This window comes from Triplophysa dalaica, chromosome 13, assembly GCF_015846415.1.
Source record: "Triplophysa dalaica isolate WHDGS20190420 chromosome 13, ASM1584641v1, whole genome shotgun sequence".
Classification (NCBI taxonomy): Eukaryota; Metazoa; Chordata; class Actinopteri; order Cypriniformes; family Nemacheilidae; genus Triplophysa; species Triplophysa dalaica.
Window position 1 is genome coordinate 7,383,730 of NC_079554.1, and position 23,495 is coordinate 7,407,224.

Below are 23,495 nucleotides of genomic sequence, written 5' to 3' on the forward strand. Positions count from 1 at the left end.
ATAACAATTTTGTGTTGGCCCAGCTCCGGCCCACACCAATACTTTTCCCTCGGCCCACATACAACATTGAATGACGGCCCTAGGGTGGCCCAGATCCAAATTACAGACCATGACCAGATATGGGCCGCAACTGGTCCGAGCCTCCGCCAATTAATAAGCCATAACTGGCCCTGAACTGGCCCAGAGTAGGTTTAATACTGGGTGCCGTATCGTAGCCAGAAGTAAACCAGATCAATGCCGGCTTTTAAAAAGAGACCCCCAAATTTAGCCATAGTACAGCCTATGATTGCCAAAATCATGTGAAAAAATAACTTCCAATACCTGAATTGTTTTTCAATAAACATTTTTTATTTACAAATAAAAATAAAGTGAACACATTGTGTTGAACATATTTTTATGTAAAACGGAAACCTTTAGACTTTAAATGAACAGTACCTTAACACTTGAAAAAATGAAACCGAATACGGACTAAATGAAAACGTTATAAACCAAAGAAAGACAAAATTAAACTTTATAAACAACATAACACATAACTGCGTGTGTGCACATGAAAAGGAAATGAATGTATTTCGTATGTGTTCGCACGCATAAGCTATTATGGCTCTAAATGAGAGGCACAGCTATTTATCATCTCCTTTCTCTTCAGCCGTTCTCTTCTTCCTCCATCCCAATCCGGAGCAAGCTGAAGCCATCTCTGGATATGACCGTTTTTTTTGTTAGGGAATTTTTCTCACCGCAGCTGAAAGACATACATAATTATTAAATATAGTTTTGGTAATTTAAAAAAAAAAATTAAGTTCATCGTTTAAAAAATGTTTAAGTGTGGAAACTATGGTGTAAATAAAATAACGGATAATGCACATTAAGTAAATGCAATAAAAGGTGTAACTATTTTTTATTCATATTATTTAAATACTTTAAACAATCCCTAATGTACTTTTTTAGATAAAAATTAAAATGAACATAACCTATAAACAGCATTATTTAATCTTAAGAAATAATTAGAGGGATTAATCCGCCTGTAGTTGTTCCAAGCATGTATACATTTCTTTGTTCTGTTGAACAGAAAGAGAGATATTTTGGAATAATGTTAGCAACCAGCTGTTCTGAAGCACCATTGACTGACATAGTAGGAAAAATGTAAAATGTAATCAAAAGTTCCCCAGAACTGTTTGTTTTCCTACATTACTCAAAATATCTTCTTTTGTGTTCAACAGAACCAAAAAATGAAATGTTTTTCCTACTACGGTGCTTCAGAACTGTTAGTTGTTAACATTATTCCAAAATATCTCTCTTTGTGTTCAACCGAATAAAGACATTTTTACATGTTTGAAACAACTAGAGGGTGAGTAAATCAGACAGAACTTTCATTTTAAATGTCCATTACAATTTGTGACCCTGTCTGTGAAATCTAATTCTGAGAGAATGAGTATCAAAGTGTGATTTCAGTCATTCATTTCAATATGATTTAGATCTTTGACATGGCCATAGTCAGTCAATATTTAATGTATCAACATTATATTTTCACATAATGTTATGTACATTATGTTATGATTTTAGGTCCAAAACAACTTCAGCTGGGATTTCAAAGGCAGGGTCACATGTTTTAGAAAAACAATTTAAAAGGATTAATGCAATTTATACACAATTAGTACAGAGCACAGTGCTCTTGATTATTGATGATATTAAGCAGAAGAGCTGCAAATAAGTTTTTTATTGAAAACTTATTAAAATCCATATAAAACCAAGCACACAATCTCATATTTACTAAAGATATTTTTTAGAGATATAAATATACACTTACAAGTGTCAAGAAAAAGTTGAGGATTTAGTGGTCCTTTTGGGTCATGGCCAATGTTCCTCCTCTGAAATGGGTCAGCAGCTTATCTGTAGCTGGACTGGAGGAGTTCGGTCTCGCTGATGGTGGATTGGAGGACTTCTGCCAAATTAATTCAAAAATTAGGGCAAATATTAAGTGAATAATCCCATGTCAAAGATGTATATCATAAAGATGGAAACAAATTTTAAAGCTCATATTATCTAAGAAGTAGATTTTCATTAACAGTTTAGCCATTCCAGAATATAATGTGTTTAAGGATCCCTAATTAGTGATGTCTAAAACAATAAAGGACATTAATGAGTGCCATTCACTTGTATATAACATGCAGACACTTGAGCAGTTACAAATTAAGAGATTTATACATTTATAATCAGATACATTTTGAAATTATTGTATGTGTTATTTCATGTGAATACATTTTTAAATGAATATGTATCATGATTATATTGTATAAATCCTGACAAACAAGTAATACATTTTTAAACTATATAGTAAAACAAAGGTTAAACGTTTTAAATCAATACATTTAGTTGTTCCAAATGCCCCTATGCAGGCTGATTATCTTAATATTTGTAAGCATAAATAATAGAAAAACATTGATCCTGTTGCATATTAAAATATCAGATGCAAAACCCTCTAAGAAATCCTCAGTCAACCTACGTTACTCAAATAATTTTGCTTCAAACCCCACTAAATAACACACTCTGGCTCTGAAAATACATGGAGGATTCAGATAAAATAACTCGTTTAAGAAAATTGTTCCAATTAACAACAACAGCACCGACCACACTTACCTAAAAACAGCCGTTGAAGAAGAGACGAGAAGAATCCTGGGCGGGAATATAGTTTTCGAATCCAAAGTATCCCGTGAACCTGACTCAAATCAACCAATCAGATGACGCGAGAAGCTGTCGTGATCATGTAAATCGCGCCAAAACAATTAACCAGCCAATGGATGAACTGATCCAGATGCAAACTGGTTGAAAACTTGGTGGGAGGAGTCGGAGTTCTGCGCACGCGCATAGACTGCACATTTGATTTAATTGCCAACTGCCACCGATTCGTCTGAGGTAAGCAATGTTTTTTGAGTTTACACAGTTCCTTATACTAAAATATAAAATAAGAACCAACTTGTTGTTCTTATACTGTTCTGGGTTTTGAAACGTTCTTGCATTATAATCTTGTAATTTATTGTCGTGATAGCACACGGTCTGTCTGATGTGGAAAATGTTGAAAGGCCACATGCAGCATCGATAAAGTGTAAAGCATAATTTAAGATAGGCGTTTGGCTATTTCAATGCTCGAGGTAGATGCGATGGTTTATTACAGCAAATAGCAAACAATTACTAAATCTTACTAAACTTACAACAACACATGAGCTCATATATGTAAATAAAACGTTTATTTGTTAAAAAGCAGCAAAAAGTAAGTAATGAAATAAGAACAAAAAATAATTAGAACAGAGACAAATGATGTAAACAGTATGTTATATCTAGATCTGAAAGTTATTTAAGCGTTCATGAGTTGAACTTTATATTCACTGTAATTAAATGTACAGACTGCTATAAACGGAGGCAGTCACTGTTGTGCTTAACATATATGTCTTTTGAGTGTTGTTGAATTCTTATAATTTCTGACTGTGATTGAATGTAAAAAACATTATTGTTCTTATCTAATCTTTAATGGTTTCAGGTTGTGTCTGAACATCCCCTTTATCAGAGTGTTCTGGTGCACTTGCTTTGCATGCCGTGCTTGTCCTGTACCACTGTAGGTGAGGAAGATATTAAAAATCCTTCAAATGCTAATGTTGTTTGGCCAACAACCCTCTGACACGGTTGTGTGTTTCAAAAGTTTTTTTAGCACATGTGCTGTGTATAAATGTTCTAATCTGTTAACATGGCTGCTGAAAAACAATATGTGACTACAGGAACTATTGGAATTCAAATTATTAGAAGGTTATGTTAACAGATGTCCCAATGTGTGTACCGTGATGTCATCAACAACTAGTTGTTCAGTTTTGTTCCATACACACTGATTGGATATTTTATTCAGGTGGAATATTTTACAAAGAGAATTGTTGTGTTGTTGTACAATAAATTGAATATTATTGCCACATGAGTTTGTGAGTGAATGGATTTGTAATGGGTATGAATTGTTTGATTTTTCTTGCAGGTCTTTTTTTTCTGTGAGACCCAGCTGAAGATATCAAGAGCTCAGATGTTGGCCTACAGTTCATTACACTGACTTCTTTGATGTTCCCTGAAAGACTGACTACTACCATTTCATTAAGCTAAACCGAGAACCTGTGACAGTTTGTGGAGTTTGAATTTAAAGTCACACATGTCTATCAATAAATTGAATGTTTTGTCATGAGCTGCTGTTTTCTATTTGTCTTTCACAACATCACTTTTACCTTTTCAAAGTCTTGCAGTTTGTGTTTACATTGTGTTAGCATATTTTTTTACTGGCTCAATGTTTGTTTTACAAAGTAAAAAATTTTTTTGCTATTAAACATATTTTTGTGGGCGTATTATTCATTGTTATGTGTATTTCACAAATAAACTTATATATTTGCTATTTATATATTTGCTCCAAAATTAGATTTATTTTCAAGTGTTGGTTTATTTTGATTTAGGCCATAAAACTAAAAAGTACAATAAAATGTGAAAACATAATAAAAACTTTTCTCTTTATTTAAATCGTTAACTCATTTTGAAATTATTTTGATTATGATATTTCACTTCACTGATACCTTATTAACCTATTCTGTAACTGATACCTTAAATATAGCTCAGCACACTGCTATACTGCAAGCTTGTTCCCTGCTGAAAAACAATAGAACCTAAAAAAATTCTTAAGGTTTCCATTAAAATAGCATCATGAACCAATAGCCTTTTCTATTAAAACCACAATCTATGTAACCTACGAAAATAATTAGTTGTATGACAAAGCATTAAATAGACAAAAATATGTGCAAGTGTTTTTTAAGGCCAGGTCACTTTAAAAAAGAATCAGCCTGAAGTACTTTTAATAGACAGAGTGCTGCTTTACTTGATATTTCAACATTTTAGTAGAACAGGCTGAGCGGAGTTAACCAAATCTGCCTGTAACCTGTTGCCAAAATGTACAAGGTAAAACATGTTTAAATGTAACCGTGCAATAATTGTGAATTACACAATGTCAAATGTGGCCTACAATCGCTAGACTGATCTGGGCCACAGACCTAATATCAACAATTGGTCCAACAATTTGCCGTCATGGATCCAGTACCATCACTGCCGCACATGGCCCACACTCGGCTGACTTGTTGCATGCCAGTGCCAGCAGTGCGCCAGCAGTGCCATTCTGAGGCCACATTCGGGCCGAGTCTGTCTGCTATGTGGGAAGCAGTTTTTTTAGCTAAAGGTGCTGTTGTGTGCTCTGACAACTCCGATTTCAACCTGTAGGGAGCTCAGGGCCCGTCACGGGTTAGCAGGTAGGTGAAGTCCTTCTGAAGTGCCCAATCGATTTATTTTCCAACTAGAAACCCTGGTGGCAAAAAAAATCTATCCCACATAACATCAAATAGCTCTCAGACCTGCCATATGTCCTCTGGCTTTCTCCTTGCTGCTGTTGGGAGCTGACAGAGGCCCTCAAGTCATTTCCAGAGCTGGACTGTGCCATGTTGTTCCTTGGAGTGGGATTGTGCGACAGTGTCAGTTGAGCTGCTAAAAGCTCTTAATAACAACACTGGCCACTTCAACACTTCTTAGAAGACACAAGGGTGACCATGACCTTTAGTCCAGTCAAATCACACCGCTGCAAAAAGCACTTTAAAAAAAATTCAACCGCCTTAAAACTTACTTAAATATATCTCTTTTCTTCTGTGCAAGTTGATGCAAACTTAGTACTTTGCTGGCAATCGGCCGGGGAAACTACAAAACTCTCTTAAAGAAATATTTCACCTTCAAATGAAAATTCTGTCATTATTTACACGCCCTCTTGCAATTTCAAACCTGTATGACTTTCTTTCTTCTGCAGAAAACAAAAGAAGATATTTTGAAAAAAATTGGTAACCGAAAATTGATTTGCATTGGTTTTGTGTCTATACAATAGAAGTCAATGTGGACCAGAGATTTTTTGGGACGAGGTCAATTGTCCCTTTAAAAGCCATACAGTTATGTTGATTACAACTCTATTGCACAACTTTTCCACATACGAAGAATGCAACTTGTTTATGAGTACTACAAGTTTTGAAAATACATTTTAATTGAACATATTCATGACATCACGAGCTGCTGTCGATGCAACCATCAAATATTACAAAGAAGGTTTTAAAATGTTTACTGTAACCCATCTGGTCCTGGTTTACAGAATTTACTTCACAAGTTGTTCACAAGTTTTTATGGATATATAAAGTTTTTTAGATTTAACGAAAAATAGGCATCAGAAAAGCCTGTTTTGGAAAAACACATCTACTTCGTTGCCAAACAAAGACCAAAAACTTACTCAATCCCACCTTTGAACAATTGCTTCAACCTCCAAATTTCAGCCACAATGTAATGTTTATTTATTAGCCATTTCTTTCTCATTAGACTCCATCTGACACTTGATCCAGCCACTGCTGCACTTTCTACAGAAGTCTAGACTGTGTCACCCTTCAAATTACAGACTATGAATGGTTTCTGCTGTGGATAAAAGTCTGTAATATGAATAAAAATGGTATTTAAATCAGGCTCCAGCTGATCTTCTGTCAGCCCCGGCTGTCTCTCCTCCCATTCATTATACAGCTTTGTCACCAGTGTATGTCTAACACTCCACCCTCTCTCTGCATTTCATCCTGCTATCCTCCAGCAAAGACCCTTTGTAGTGACAAAAAGCATGTGTGTTTGTGTATGACAGGTGTGTTAATGTGCCTCTGTTTAGCACATTGGGTGCTAATGGGAGTCTTCGCCATGAGGTGAAGCAGAAAGGGAGATGGCGACAGGGGAACTGTAGAACAAAAGCAGAGCGAGTCCTAGCTCAAGAGGTGAGGCTGAGCTTTAATTTACAACAGCTCCTGACAAAACCCACTTTAATTCCACATCGGGCTGTCAAATAGGCCAGAAGATCCCGGATTCTGTACCTGAAAAATACTTCGTTTCATGTGAGTGCCACACTGCCCTCCCGTCTTTGTGTCTGGAGCAACCTGCCTCAAGGAGAAGTTAAAAGTTTAGTCAAATAAAATCCTCTAGAACTCTTCAAACCGATATGGCCGGGGGCCTGTATGGATTAGCCATTTCTCTTCAAAGCACTGAATCAAAATTTCTACTGCTAATTTACACATTTAAACAAAATGTCAAAGTTGATAGTCGCTTTGTGTGCTATGGGTAGACCTAACGCCTACCTCTGAGCCGCCCGGGCAAAGTTAAACCTTGTTTATCAAATCTGAGCATCACGCAATGCTGTTCCAGCAATGCAAATGTTGCTTTTCAGGGCATGCAAATTGAGTAAAGAGTCTGCGGTGAGTTTCTTTGAGGTTGTATTTGGTCTTGGCTAATGAGGTCTTGATTTATTGTGGAGTTGAATTAGCAGGAGTATCTCTCTTGTAATGTTGGAACCTAGCAGGCCTGGAATATTCCTCAGTGCTGTCAGTCTTGTACTATCTCTGTTTGTGTAGTGTACCACTATCGCTCAAAGTTTTTTTTCTACTTTGCTTGCTTTGTTCTACCTCGACTGAAAGTCGCTGTGTTTTAAAATGGTCTTGCTTTTAGTTCTTATATGTTTAGGAGGAAAATGATCTGGAATGGAGTTGTAACTGTAGTGGGAAAAATAAAGACCACTCCAAAATGTTTTCAACTTTTTCATTTTTGGTATGGGTTTAAGTAAAATGATCATTTTTGTTTCATTTCTTGACAGCATTTCTCCCAAATTTTGTATTTGCCGAAAATTTAAACTGGGCAAACTGGTCAGAATAATAATACGATGCAATTTTTGTAGATCTTAAATATTGCACAGAAAACAAGTTTTTATTCATGTTTAAACAACATATTACTATTGTTTTTACATACATTTTACACTGCAAAATGTGTTTATTACCAAGTATTTTGGCTTGTTTTCTTGTACAAATATCTACAAATTCTTAAATCAAGATATACTAACTTGACCGGAAAAGTGACCTAAGATCTTTTTTTCTAGTGTTGATCTCTTGATTTATGAGAGAAAATATAAGAGTTACGTCATGTTTTTTAATTAGGGTTCGAGCCTGAAGGGTTAGAAACCTATTGTATTTGTAAGGATTACTATTATTATGCTTCTTCCCTAAAACTGATCGTGCAGCCCAAACCATAAGACTGACAGAGCTGAGGCTTGGTCAGATGGTAGTAGTCCTTGTCGTTACTCAGATAAATGGACCCAGCCAAATCGGGCCATAGGTGGCGCTACAGCGATGAAAAGCGCGTTTGCGTGCGTAGCCCCTAAACCGTTTGTAGCACACCCAAGTGTTTTATATCAGTGTAATCATTGGCTCAAAACTTAAAAACGTATATCTCCGATTTCATTTCAGGTATGAAAAATGTTTCGCTAATTTGCATTTTATGCAAAAAAAAATGTACTAGTCCCTGGATTTTTGCCCGATCGGAACCAAAACAACGTTGATGAATTCTTGTGGAGTGTGAATACAAATAATTATCAAAAAAAGTTGAATTTTCGATCCCAGGTCGCTAGGCGGCGCAAAACTGTCCAAACCGGAAGTAGCATATTTAACTAATATGGCCCTAATTCGTGAACCGTTTGAGATTTAATCATGGGGCTTGGAACATATGTGTAAACCCCTTAATCCGGGGTCACTATAAAAAAATGTTGGCGTTTGGCCACTAGGTGGCGCTATAATTTGAATGACCTGGAAAATGGCTATAACAACGCAACCTTTTGCCCGAACAACTTGAAATTTGGTATAGGGGGTCTTTTTTCTCATATCCCATGAATATCTAAAAGGACATGGGCGTATCTCAAAAAACATGGCCGCCATTGGCCGATGAATTTTGAGCACTCATTACACCGAGTTAACAGAGGCCGATCAAAACGACACTATCTGCGCTTCTTCTTCTGTCGATTTAACGGTTCGTGAGTTATCGCAGATATTGATGAAAACTTTCTTCGCGAACTAGTCTTTGGGTTTTTGACCGATCGGAACCAAAGCAATAAAGATGACTTGTGTGGAGAGTGAATGTAAATAATTATCAAAAAAAAGATTAAATTTCCTTTCACGGTCGCTTAGGGGCGCCAAAATAAAAAAATGGGCAGAGCCTAGAGCATTAAAATGGCCATAAATCCAGAACGTCTTAACCTATCATCATGGGGCTACGACTATTTGTTTAGACCATCACTCTGGGGTCACCTACAAAAGAATGTGGCGTTTGAACACTAGGTGGCGCTATAAGAGTAAAAAGGGAAAAATTGACTCGTATTTCGTTGCTTAAACAATTGTGTATCACATGACATTTGTCATTAACACAAACTAATGATATCATATGATAGTTCTCCTCATTCTGAACAACTTTGCCTCTTGATCCATTGCTGTCAATCAAACAGTTCGTAAGTTATTGGTCATGATGTTAAAAACCTACTTTTGCATACTAATTTTAGGTGTTTCAAGCAATTTCAAAATTTCCATCACAGTTCAATTCTCTGGACTCTCTAGATGAATAATTTTTAAAGACATGCTGAACTTTTTCATATGTGAGACCATAACATGGTCCTTTATTATATTAACGTGAAACATGTACGTTAAATTTCGCAACTCCTTAATAAATAATCAAACTGATTTGCCATTAAGTACTATTATACATATTATGACACAAAACAAGCATGCAAAATGTGATGGTCATTGGAAGAGGCATGCCTTCATAACAGTCAGAAAGGTGAAATATCATTCATTTCAATTACTTTTTTTGGTCACCAGCTCACAATTCATGTAGCTTCGCTGAAGGAACGATAAATATGTGCAGGATAAAGGGGAAAGGGAAACAAATTATTTTTGCAGCTGTGTTCACTGTATACTGTAGGGTCTTGCAGTCTGGTTCACTGCAGTGTGAATTATATGTGCATACGTGTGTCTATTACATATTCTGTGTGTGTGTGTGTGTGTGTGTGTATTTATGGATATTATTTCTTTCTGTATCATAAGAGTGTGAATATACTAGTCGGCGAAGGCAGTCGTCCTTACTCCCCATAGCCTGCTCAAACCCGGTGATTGCTTCTTGCAGCTGTATTTAAGTTTATGTTTTAACCAAGCAATAAAATCTGCAAGTGGGGCAACACCAAAAAACTGGAATAAGGAATGCCAACTTAATAAAAAGGTAAAATTCAATTTAAGTTTATTTACTTTACCCCTTATTCAATTTTTAGTCATGTTGAAGTTCAAGTTGGGTTCAAGTTTGATCCCATACCCTCTCATATCCCTACTTTTAGCTTTCAAGTTCATACACTCTCCTGTGACCTTCTATCAACTGGTAGAGCACTGAATTATTACCACAGGATCATGTTTTTTTTTTTAATCAAGGAATGTGCATACTTATAAAAAGTATACTTTGAATGCACTGTAAGTGGGTAGTTGACAGATTTGTCCTATGGTGTTATGGCAAAAATGTAGAAAAAAACTAGCAGAAGAGAAATCTCTTAGGCTATTTTCTATGATAAATATTAATATTAATGCAGTGTAATATTAATAGTTTGTTTTACAAATTTTTCCATGTCCACCATAGGACACAATTTATTCATCAACTATCCAAGTGTCTTTCGACAAAAGCATGACCAAAAAAATGTGCACGACTCAAAAACTAGATCATGTTATATCCTTTCTGTTCATTGGTAGATTTTGTAGCAAAAGTGACAGATACACTTTCACATCTGCTTTGATTCGTTTAATAACTATGAAAACTAAATTGGATCGTGTAGCATTGATTTAATAAAAAAACTGACGTTGTTCTGCAGCTTAAGCGGGTTCAGACCTTACTCTAATAAACAAAGTTATGACAGCCTATATATTTATAGATTTGTACAATGGGAGATTTACAAGGATTACCTGTAATAGGATTTGCAGCTGTTATCTTTATCCCAATCAGTCATTTATTGAGAGTGTTTCTCCCCTGGGCAGCTCTCAGCGACCAGGTGTGTGGAAATACAGGTGGCACTCTGAAAATAAATGGAGAAGAGCAGTCAGCCACACCTGGTGATTTGAACCTAAAACCCCTCTGATTATGTCCATTACTCGAGTCACTGGTCCATGCTCCCATAATGCCACTCGACCAAACTATAGTCTCTTCTCTGACCTAATCCTTTTTCCCCCTGCTTTTTTGCCGTCTGTGGTAAACAGGCCTGACAAGTGGGAGTCAGTGTGAACTTTGATATCTAGTGATGGAGAACAAATATCTGCTCTGTGCTGAAGGCAGGGCTTGATTTCTTTACCTCCTAAGGTTTACCCAAAACCTCCTGCTGTGTCCTGACATTGAAAACAAGGGCTGACGGCAAAAGGTGTTGATCTGATTTGAAATAGGGGCCTTCAAATGACACAAATAACAATCTGAGACAGTCCTCAAGCCACCATTTTAGATATAGATGAATAGCGGCTATTCTACACAGTGCACACTACAAGACTGGAGCTTTTATCCGTTAACATTTAAGCCTGCAGAAAAAGGCCCAGATCACCCTACATATGCTTATAGTTTATGAACTTCTGAGATGAACTACAGCTACTTTCAGGAAAAATGGTTGAATTTTGGTTTCGTCTGATTCTCAGGTGTCCCACTGTCTCAGCATATGAGAGAGAGGCGGTGAGCAACAGCCAATCAAATTGCAAGAGAGTGAACATTTCAAGTGAGTAAAGCAGTGGGAAACGAAGGCAAAAATAAATCTGTTCTCTACCTCTACTCAAGGTCTTCAGCATATATTTGTAGGCTTTTGATTCCTTGTGTTTGTTGACATGTCAAAACCCAGTTGTAACTCTTTCAGGGATGAGAAAGACATTGTGACCGACACACCTACTCTGCCATTAGTCATATAAAGTTTGCACCAGCATGGCAGAAAAAAATCATGCACAGGGAAACAAGCTTTAGCTTTATTTTTATTACAAGTATGCGAAAATCTACTTCTGGACAGAAGCATTCTCACGCACATATCTTTTTCTGTAAGATAAATAATAAGTTGAACTCACTGCGCAAAGCTTATTACTTTCTTCATAAATGTCCTGGAGCAGAAATGTAACAGTGAATACATTTTTAAGATTTCTTCTATCTTTGTAGAAGACTTTTTACAAAAAATGCTGGGTTATTTTCAACCTAAAAGGTTTATGCTGTATATAAACATTTTCGGGGTTAAATTTAACCCGACGGTTGGGTTTTTCCCTTTTTGACCCAATGCTTGTTTGATGACCCAGTGTATGGTTGTGCGAGGGAGTGAGATCGAGTACCTTGATTTATCATGGCTACCTCATAGTATGTATATGTACAAAGATATTAATATTAACAAGATGTGCCACTGCAGTTACAATGAATGACAAGGATTGCATTGCTCAATATGGCTGCTCTAGAGTGGATGTCCCACCTTCCATTAAATCAGAAAATTAAAGTGTTCATTCATATTTATTTGCCCAAACATCCAGTAAGTGACAAATGTTTGAAAACAGTGTACACATTAATTTGCGAGTCATCTTTGTATGCGGAACGTGCTGCTTCTCTTTACCGGTCTCACGGCACAGAATACGCGGAGAGATGCGATACTGGGCTGGGTCATAGCCTGACCTTGTGCTCATATGCGCCGGGGGTTTTGGTACCCAACCCTAAAAATGTCCCATTTCTTTACATCATAAATAATATTTTTTGCGGCTCAGTGCGTGCCCGTCTGCTACGCCATTGCCCATGACCAAAATGACATGAACCCCAGTGCATAACACCTCTGCGAAGATTCGACTGTGAGATTGGTAGTCGAATCGGGCTCCTCCAATCGAAGCATCGAATCTCCAACTATTCGAGGTCACCCCTACTTATTTCAAAAAGCAATTGCACTATAAAAACAAAGCTCTCTAAAAAGCTTAACGCAACTCATTTTTTTATTCAACCTCCGAGCTATTCAACTTTATGGGATATTTTCCCATTAGGATGATTGAACCATCTTCCTTGTACCTCTGACTTCCCACTTTCACATTGAAATTGTTCATAAAGGATCTAATGAGTGCTGTACGTTTTGTGTCAATAGTGAATTAGACTGTGACAAATAAAATCAGTCTAGAAAGACCAGGAGGATCGGATTGGTGGAGCGGGTTTGTGGAGCGGTCGCGTGCCTGTGAATGACAGGATGTGACACGTGTGGGATGTGTATGTGTTTGTTTGACTGAAACACCTGCCACATGTGGAGGCACTCAGACTAGGAAGAGAGTGCGAAATTAAGAAGGAGCACTGACGGTTACATTTACATTTACATAGACAGGCAGCAATGGTGTTAATTACTTTTATGACAGCTTTTGTCGCTTCATCCTGTTCTATCAACATACTCAATCAAAATCAATTCCATCTTGTCCCCAAAAGGTCTCCATTTTTTACAGTGTTTAGAATGCTGCTCTTAAACTGTGACTTGCCGAGATACAATCTTACAGTCTTATATTTAAAGGAATAGATAACTAAAAAAGAAATAATTTTAATGTTTCTAACTCTTTAAAATGTTTACATTTTAAATTAATTTAAAATTATTTACCGTCATGTTGATCCAACACTGTGTAAGTTGTGGAACACTCAAAAAATCTGTCATCATTTAACACCCTCATATCATTTAAAACCTGAATGTGACATGAAGGTGTTTTGAGAAATGTCTCAGTACTTTTGTGTCCATACAGTAGAAGTCAATGGGGTCCAATGTTGTTTGTTTACCAACATTCTTCAAAATACCTTATTTTGTGATCTGCAGTAGAACGAAAGGCAAACTGGTTTGAAATGACACGCGCATGGGAAAAGGATGAAAGACATTTTTTTTACATTTTGAACTTCCCCATTCAGTTAGTGTGTGACCAGAGCATTCAAAATTTGGCCAAAAAACACTTTCAAAGTCTGTTCATTATATAAAGGTTATATAATGGCTCAAAGACTTGAAATAGCAAATTATTAATGTAGACTGCTGTAATCACGCTTTTATGTTTTGCTTTATTGCCATTTTTGGAGCAGGACAGTCATTGGTCCCCTATCACACTCATTAAAATAAAGTCAGCAGTATCATCATTCTTCTTCTTTTGTGGAACTTTTATAGTGATCTATGGAAAAAAAAGTATTATAAGTCTTCATATAGCTCAATTGAACACATGGCGATAAAACATGTTAAAACCATTTGTATTATTTTACAACACAAATGAACACATGTCTTTACCATGGTTTCTTGGAAATATTATGGTTTAGGATTACAATGAAAGTAGATTAAAAATAATGTATGATTTAGACAACAAGAAGCATCTTGCTAATGTAGTTTGGTGTCTCCAGAACTTACCATATCGTTTCATTCATAGGTTTCTCTGCCTCAAGCAACAGACTTATTCCGCTATTTAATTTTCTTTCTCAGTCAATACTGTACATCTATTTTCAAGCACTTATCAACTCCTTACATTGACTTTACTGAAGAATACTCGCCTAATGAAGACAAATCCTCAACACAGAGACTTAGCAAAACATCTTCAAGTTCGATTACGAGCATCTCTGTGGCAATAAGTCTGCCGAGTTATTTTTTATGCGAGAGCAAGGTGTTCCACTCCTTCAGACTTTTCACTCTGTTAATCCACTGCTGTCTCCCTGTAATCCCATCAACCTCTCTTCCGCCGCCAAACGAGAGCATAATTTACTTCAAGGCATTACTGCTGGAAAGAGCATGGTGCATCTTTTTATTCACACACACACCTACACACACTAACACACACACTTGTTCACCGGCTTTATGCTCTACCCGCAGGTTCTCTCCATGTCATCTGGTTATTGCCCTGATGTAACTATTGACATTGGATAAGCCGCAGTGGAATATCAAGCCAAATAAAGTGCTCTGCTGGGTGGGAAGGCATAGAGAGGGAGGGACTGCTGGAAGATTAGCTTGTTTTGGATTCAGAATTTGCAGTCGGAGACCCATAACTATCAAGAAGAGAAATAACAAGGTACGAGGAATCGGTACTGTAATGATTTCATGCTGAGCTAAGGCACTAGTTCCTTTATACAAAACTCATAAAAGAGGATTATAAGGATTACAGAGCTACAATGCTAGACTCGGAGGGACAACACGACAATTGAGTCACTTTGTTTGCCCAACATCTATTATTACATTCATATCTATATCCTTTTTCTAATGGATTGGGGTGAGAGAAGTTTGAACAACGGCGAGGAAAACCATAATTTATATCCAGAAATGATGTTGAAAAATTGGCTTTTCCTACCCACTGCCTGTTTCCAAAGGATCTTCAAAGTCAATTTTTATTTCTTGTACAGATAAACGGAACGTAGGACGGAAGCAGGGCTGGATTGGGAACGAAAATTAGGCCCACAGCGGCCCTCCAATATTTTTGTTGACCGGTGGGGGGGGGGGGGGGTGTGGTGGGTTAAGTTGCAAATGGTATATGTTGTGCGGGGGGGGGGGGGTTGCATGTGGTACCATGTCTTTTGCATTTGCCACACGAACATTTGCTTTGAGAAAATGTCCATCAAAGCGACCAAAGACCCTTACATTAACGGCCCAACGGGAATACGCCCAGTAGATGGCCAGATCGCCCCTGGATGGAAGGTTTCCTCTCACACAACAACTTGTATGTTGAGGTTAATGGTTAGCAGGCTTATATACCTCTTGAAGGACTCTAAGGCCTCCTAAAGCATAGATCATATTTTTACAATAAGAAACAAAAGCTGCTTAGCATAAATGTCTGGTTCCTATGTGGGATGTAATTGTCTTTCATTTCTTTACTAGAGTATAATTTTGGAGAATTCGTACTTGAGTACTTTTAAAATGACAGCCTTGTAATTACAATCGCCAAGTAGTCATTTTCACGCATGAAACCAGTTAAACTGCAGTAAAATTGCAGTAAATATTTTCCAGCAATTGTACCACATATGCTATTCACACAGGCATGGGCTCATCCATTCCATTCCATTCCATTTCTACCGCTTATCCGAACTACCTCGGGTCACGGGGAGCCTGCGCCTATCTCAGGAGTACTCGGGCATCAAGGCAGGATATACCCTGGATGGAGTGCCAACCCATCGCAGGGCACACACACACACTCACTCATTCACTCACGCACTCACTCACGCACTCACTCACGCACTCACTCACGCACTCACACCCTACGGACAATTTTTCCAGAGATGCCAATCAACCTACCATGCATGTCTTTGGACCAGGGGAGGAAACCGGAGTACCCGGAGGAAACCCCCGAGGCACGGGGAGAACATGCAAACTCCACACACACAGGTCGGAAGCGGGAATCGAACCCCCAACCCTGGAGGTGTTAGGCGAACATGCTAACCACTAAGCCACCGTGCCCCCCTGGGCTCATCCAATCAAAAAATAATTTAATTTTTTTTGACTCACACCTTTAAGCTTGCATTTGAACAGTCTGGTGTTTAAAATTACTTTTATTGTTACGGCTTTGTTTGCACAAAGCATGTTTTCAGAACTATTCTGGTAATCGTGCAATATCTAAAGTCATAGAATTGCCTGGGCTGATTTATCATCATTTACTCGCAGCTCTAAATGATGAAAAAAAATGATGTTGAACTGACAGTATATGCAGTATCTTTTGACAGAAAAGCAACTTAAAATAAACATAACTATGTCTTCAGAGCTGTATAAAGACCTTACATAATGAAGCTTTGCCTTTATTACCTTAGAATGAGCTATTTCTATCTACATACACCACAGGTCCCCTTGAAGGAATTCACCATGTTGTTTCTACAGCAGCCTTAAATGGACAAACTGCTCATCACAGCATGTTTCGTAAATACGTTATCTTCTTCGGCAAAGAAGCGAAAATGTGATGACATTTTAGCTCTGTATCAGCCACCGTAGTGCAGTTCGCAACCTCACTACTAGATGCCGCTAAATTTCATACACTAGACCTGTAATTATGAAAAATAGAAAAAGAGACATTCAATATTGTTTTGGCATTAGGGCTATTTAATTGTCTCCTAGACAATGTGTTAGAACAATTGTCCTCAGCCGTTTTGTTAGTTTCTTGAGTTTGAAGGGGAAACTTCTTGCCACCAGTGAGGGCTTGATGTTTGATGCTAATGAGAGCTGTTTCAATCAATGCGCCTTCAGGCCTGAGGAAGCTTGGAGATCATGCTGAGCTGTCAGACTTCTTGTTTTGAAAGCCAAGCAAACAATATTCAGTCTCTTTTCTTCCAAATCATTCCTGTCATACATACAGCATGTTTACAGAGCAATCTCCAAACGATGTTTTTATCAGTAATACATCCTTTTGACCCAAAATGTAAAAGCATCATCTAACCTTGAGAGATTTCTTATTTCGTTCAGCATCCTGCACTCAGTGCCTCTCTGTGCAGCTGTGCCGGTTTTATTAAAAGGAGTTGTTCAATGGCCAAGCCCTAATGAGACAAATAGTCCTATTCCAGAAGCATCAAGCCCCTCTTGGCAGAGAGGCAATCGGTTTTGCAATTTGAGGTATGAAAAAGCGAGTCGGAGAAATCAATGTCATTAAGAAAATTGTTGCTGTGCAGGTTTACACAAAAGAGTGTGGGAATATTTAACCTTCTTTCCAGTACACCAGCATTTTTACCAGTTGCCCAGTTACTGTAAGCCCCAATGTTGTTTGTACTTGTTAACCTATAAAATCCATTAATCCATCAATAAAAAAATAAGTGCAATGTACCTCAAATTAACAGTTCAAAATGCAATAATGAACTACTCACTTTGATTATTTATGTTTGTTCAAAGAATAAAAACTAATGGGACGTTTTAATAGTTATTTAGAAAGGTCGTCGAGGTTTTAACTCATTTTAGTATAACTGATCTTGTTTTACAGTAAAAAATAAAAATCAGTAAAATTTCAGGTCAAGTGATTTATATTTGTTTTGGTAAACATGGAATCATCATACAGTAGTACACATTATATTTTTTCCACAATAATGAAGATATGTGTCACACATGCATGTGTTTTTCTGTGGAGAATCAAGCCCATTCAATACTTGACAGTGGTGGTCTTGAATTTTTCTAATACTTTGATATTCTTGGGATTTTGTTCCTATAATATCATCAAGAACATATATAATGCTCAATAGACTATATGCAAGCAGGGTGATGAAGTACTTCCGCAAACATCTCAGCCAGCTAACCCTCTTCCGCTTTCATAGTGTTGAGGTACATTTTCACAAAGCGATAACACTGTTTTCCCTAAAAACTTTCAAATTTTAGTTAACTGACAACACTACGGGTGAATTTTACTTTGTATAGTTTTTCAGATTTGTGCATGTAGCTTGAAGAAAATAGCTTTAAGCCTTTCCTTTTTTGAGTGTCGATGTATGATGTAGTGTTTGGAAAATGTAACTTACGTCGTTGACTGTTATCCTAAATGCATTTTGAAGCAGCCGAGTGAAAACGCCATTGTTCCCTAAGGGTACCTGCGCCAGATTTAACTGAGCTGGCTGCGACAAAATGCAGATCATTCATGCTCATTGGTATAATACAATCTACTATTTTGGATGAAGTAACTAAACAGTTGTGCCATTTTAGCAAAAACAAATAATGCCAATGTTATATCTGTGCATTGAAAGAGCGTTACAGTATATATCTTGACATATTTAGACATATCTCGAGTTGTAAATACAGACTTGTACTCAACAGTCAACTCAAGTGGCTGGACTGCATTGAAGGAGCAATACTGTCCCAGCACAATATGCTTGATACTTACACAGTTTACTGTAAACGCTTTTCTGTAACACAGTGGTAAGAGCATTGCGTTAACAATGCAAGGTTATGGGTTTGATCCCAGGGGGTTGCACATACCTATGTATAAATGTATAGGATAATGCAATGTAAGTTGCTTTGGATAAAAGCGTCTGCCAAATGCATAAATGTAAATGTAGTAAACTTCATATTTCACTCAAAAACATACTTCAAGATTCGTGCCAAATTGATTAAACGAAATATATTTGGGCTCATTTGCCTTATTGACTGGTTTGCGAAACTCATTTAGTTCATTTGGTGTAAAAATGCATCACGGTTTGGAATTAAGCATGCACAATAATTCCTTGAGTTTCTCCTTTTACAGCTTTACAATGAGAATATTAGACTGGTTCTATAACCTATAAATCTTTATTCCAAATCGTGGTTTTTTATTTTATTCGACTGATTACAGTAAAATCATGAATTAATTTATAGAAAAAATGGAATAGTGCAAAATATCTAAAAGACAAATCTGAGCTGCAGCGTTATTATGATGTAGGGAGATGAAATAGAGATAGGTGGTATACGGGGAAGGCAGGAGAGGCTGGAGACTGCAGCAGACTGTTAACCATCCTGCCAAGTAATGATTCAGATTACTCCTTGAGAGCCTTGCATTCACATTGACTGGTCATCTTAAATCAAGATGACGTGCTTTGCTTGGATTGTGAACTGCCCTCACAACCTTGCCCTGGAGGAAATCAAACCAGCTCCAACCCCCCTTCGCTTCAAGCTATCATTCCCTGCCCAATTCCCACATGCGAATTATTGACAGCTTCAAATAATGGATTGCTTCACCTCAAAGCCTATCAGGCAGAGGCCGAATCTGTCGGGTTGCCAAGGTGACGTATTTACACCCATCTTCCTTCTGCAACGGACACTGACCTCACGCTGGTTGCCGTGCTCTGTAAATGGTCTCACTAAATCAATGACGTGATGCGGCAAGGCTACCGATGTGGAAGAGCGTGTTGACAGAAATATGACGTGGGGAAGAGATGCTAAAAAACAAGAGTTCCCAGAAATCTTTAGGAGTGGATGTATAAGCGTAAATTTCTTGGAAAATTCTACGGTAATTCCCAAAGTCTGGAGGAACCGCAGTCTGCTGCATGTGAAGTTTCTTAAACGTTAAAGAACCAATGTCCTATGAAATGAATTCAGCATAGAGGATTGATCGATATGCCACAAGATTACTTTGCAACTGTAGAAATGAATGGTATTATAAATATTTGAATATACTTTAATTCTGATGTTTATTATAGCTTTTTAATGGAAGGATAATGAATAATACTTAAAACTCAACGTTACAGATTTGTTCCAGTAAATGAGCTATGGGTCTGTTGTTGACGATCTTTGACAGCATGTGTTGAGGTTATTTTAGCAGTGGGACTGTGTAGAAGCAGAAGGCACAGATGTGTCATGAAGGGGCCATTGTGGAGCAGTGGAGTCTGTGTCCGGGTAATTAGTCAACGTTGTGTTAATGTGACGGGTGGAATGGATGGTTCAATCTCTTTTACATCACTGAAGTCTTCTTTGTTACAGCAGGGTGACTGGTGACTGATGCATTCTAATGTCTGCATTAAAATGTGAAATTCTGTCATCATTTACTCACCTGCATGACTTTCTTGCTTCTGCAGAACACAAAATAAGATATTTTAAAGAATATTGGTGTTACCCAACAGTGGTACCCATTGACCCTATTGTATTATATTTATATTTGAAACTAGCAAAGCAAATTTCAATGCTAAAAGAGTGTTGCAATGTCTCCTTCAAACTAGTGTGTTTGAGAATTTCAAATGTCTTTTTTTCCTCCTATCCGAGTCCAAATGCGCCCATTCTAAAGGTGCTGCTTCAAAATCTCTAAAGACAATTAAGATTTGTTCTCTTTCATCTCTGTACTGGCCTTTTTTCTAGGATTTTAATTTAATGAGAACACAGTCGGCAGTCGTGTCTCATCATGATTTTACTTCATACCGCCTGCTGACTCAGATTTCCATTCCTCCTCATTTACAGCTAAATTAACAAGTCATTTCACTATAAACATAACAGTTGTGTATTTGAAGTGCTGTCAGTCTAAATGATCTATTTTGCTTGACTGTTGAACATTTCAGATGGGAAAGGCACCACGAGTCTATAGAATATTCAGCCATGATGTGCTGGATCTCTCTTTATGTAGACACAGATGGAGTCACTTCATTTATGTTCCAAATGATTTTCAAAGCTGAGTCAGAGTAATATAAATCTCAGCATGGGCCAAAGGCCAGTTTATTCACAAAACATTTCAAATGTGCAGAGGCATGTCCAGATGGGTGATTTGAACTAGTTCTAAAATATAATTGGGCACCCAAGTTTTAAACTATACTACTACAAGACTAGAGTGTGAAGTCAGAAGCCTAAGCATGTCCTGATCACCCCTAAATATTTTTTTTTGAATCATACTCCTACAGTGAAAAATCTGCTTAATCCCAGCTGAAAGAAATTAGACTTCCAGCAGGACCTTTTATACTCTCAGCAGAGAGGCAGTGCTGTTGAATAGGCCAAACACTTTGGTGCTAAACAGCCCATGTCCAGGACCTCCACAGTGGAGGAGAATGTTAATTATGAGAGTAGGGAGATCTCGGTAACTAATTAGAGTGAGTAGATCCAGAGAGAGAGAGAGAGAGAGAAGGAGAGTTACTTTACAAGAGTGTCCTTTACTGAAGGGTGTAAAGCTGGGAGTCATTATGACAGTAACATCCATGTACAAATCCCGCCAACACTGTGTTGTAATCTTGATATCCAACCACAATTTAAACGATACCTACACTGCCTGATCCTCTATTGCAAACATAATTAAGGAAATTAGAAATATCTATAGAAAATATGGCACAGTGTTTAAGCAGAACACTGTGGAAGGCTACAGCAGGCCAAGCATGACCGCCCTATATACAAATTATTAATTGCATATTGATTTGCGGGATTCCAAAGCATAGAGATGGACTAATGCACAATGATGCCTTAAAATGGTTCCTTCGCTGTTGTGTGTGTGTTGCCTGGGGTAATAGAAAGAAAGAGCTTGTATTGATGATTGAGTTAGACAGATTAATATATCTAGATTATAGGGAGTCATATATAATGAGCCTGTGTGAGGGGAAAGAGCACACAAGGTGAAAATAGAACAACTCCAGTGCGGCCCCGGATGTGTTTAAATCCTAAATGATGTGACTTTCCATTTAACCTTTGTTCAGCCTTTAAGAGTGTGTTCAGGTGTGTCACTTTTTTTAAGAGCCGGTATTATGAAAACAGAGTTGGAGTCAAGACCCAGACCAGGATTAGAACCATTGCAAGACTAGACAGACCAAGATTGGCCAATGGCTGTGTTTGAATCCAATCTTTTTAAAGTTGGTAAAAAAATAAAAATAGGTGTGCTTCCATCTAGTTAATGGAGTGGATGATGGTGGTATTGGTAACCTAATTACTTACAGTTTACTTACACACTTTTGAAACACTTTCTCAAGACCTCAGTTCTGGTAGAAAGTGTTTTGATCATCATGAATATGCATTCCAATTTAAACTCAGACTTTTGTCCCTCAACCCCTCAAATCCTATCTGTATCAGCAGAGTGTGTGCCTGTTAGCATCAGACCAACATGGAAGCTTTAGTCAGCTACAGATTGTTTCTTCTTTATCTGACAGGTCTAATCCAGAGTCTGTGTTTGTATGTGTGTGTTGCGTGTTGACTCTCCATTAAGCTGGTCCAGAACTGTTTGCTTTGTTTATCAGGTTGCTGCAGGCTCGATTCTGATACTACCCATACACAGGCTCCATTCCAAAACTCATTGAGCTGGCTGGCTGTCTACAGTACACGGGCCGCTGTCTTTTATGGAAGCATCCTAAATGGAAAGGGAGCCATAAAGCTATATGTATTAGGCTGAATTATACTGTATGTCCCATAAACACATTAAGCGCATTTAATTTATAAAAAAATAATCAATGCTTCTCAGCAGTAAGTAAATTATGTTTATTATCCCAATCTATCTCAGCTGGTCCACATTTATCACTGAGCTCATTGCACTGCATTCTTTCATTCCCTTCTATGTGAGATGTAAATCTGATGCAGCCTTTTAATAATAATTAATTTGTCCAACATTTAGAAATGCCATTTGCATTGAAAGAGTTCCTATGATAACTAAAAATGATGCCTGTGGAGGATCAGTGTTCTGTCAATTTTTACCGGCAGCTGTAAAAACAGACAAGAGGTATAGCGATTATACAGAAGAAAACCGACTCTCAAAAGTACATGGTGGCACAAAGCTCAAAATTCGAAAGGAAGTGTTTTTTGTACTCTGAAACTTATATAAAAGACCTAACAACATTGGCCCGCAGAAATGTCTAGTGCCTTTAGCGCTGGTACTTTATTTTTCCAAATACTGTCTTTCTTAGGTCTGTACATGTAGGTAAGCTGCCCTCAGGGCCTGCGGCTGTCAGCGGTGCAGAGGTTGATGGGATTGTTCTGTCAGAGGAGTCATAGAGCACATCAACCTCATTCTTCAGCTCTCTATTACCTCAGGTAACTCATTTATTACCCCCCACCCCACCACACCCCAACCCATCTCCGCGATGCCGCTTCCACCGCAAACTCGTGGCTGCCTCTACCTAGTCATTTTTAAGGCTTCTTTAGTGTCTCTTTCTGTCACTTCCACTCTCTCTCTAACACACAAACACACATTTTCCCCACCGGCGATTCG

The 23,495-nt window shown here is 37.7% G+C and overlaps 2 long non-coding RNA genes across 3 annotated transcripts; one reads left to right on the forward strand and one right to left on the reverse strand.

The window, feature by feature from the left end:
• Positions 1 to 326: 326 nt before the first annotated feature.
• LOC130434601 (uncharacterized) lies at positions 327 to 2,771 on the reverse strand. 2 transcript variants are annotated; one of them, XR_008908694.1, is made up of 3 exons: positions 2,635 to 2,771; positions 1,805 to 1,939; positions 327 to 739 (listed from the first exon to the last, which is right to left on the reverse strand). It is a non-coding gene; the product is annotated as an uncharacterized LOC130434601 (long non-coding RNA). The 2 variants fall into 2 exon arrangements; XR_008908693.1 differs by lacking the exon at positions 2,635 to 2,771 and having other exon boundaries at positions 1,805 to 2,543.
• A 97-nt stretch (positions 2,772 to 2,868) lies between these two features.
• On the forward strand, positions 2,869 to 4,296 carry LOC130434600 (uncharacterized). The gene is made up of 3 exons (XR_008908692.1): positions 2,869 to 2,910; positions 3,533 to 3,611; positions 4,013 to 4,296. It is a non-coding gene; the product is annotated as an uncharacterized LOC130434600 (long non-coding RNA).
• The last annotated feature ends 19,199 nt before the right edge of the window (positions 4,297 to 23,495 follow it).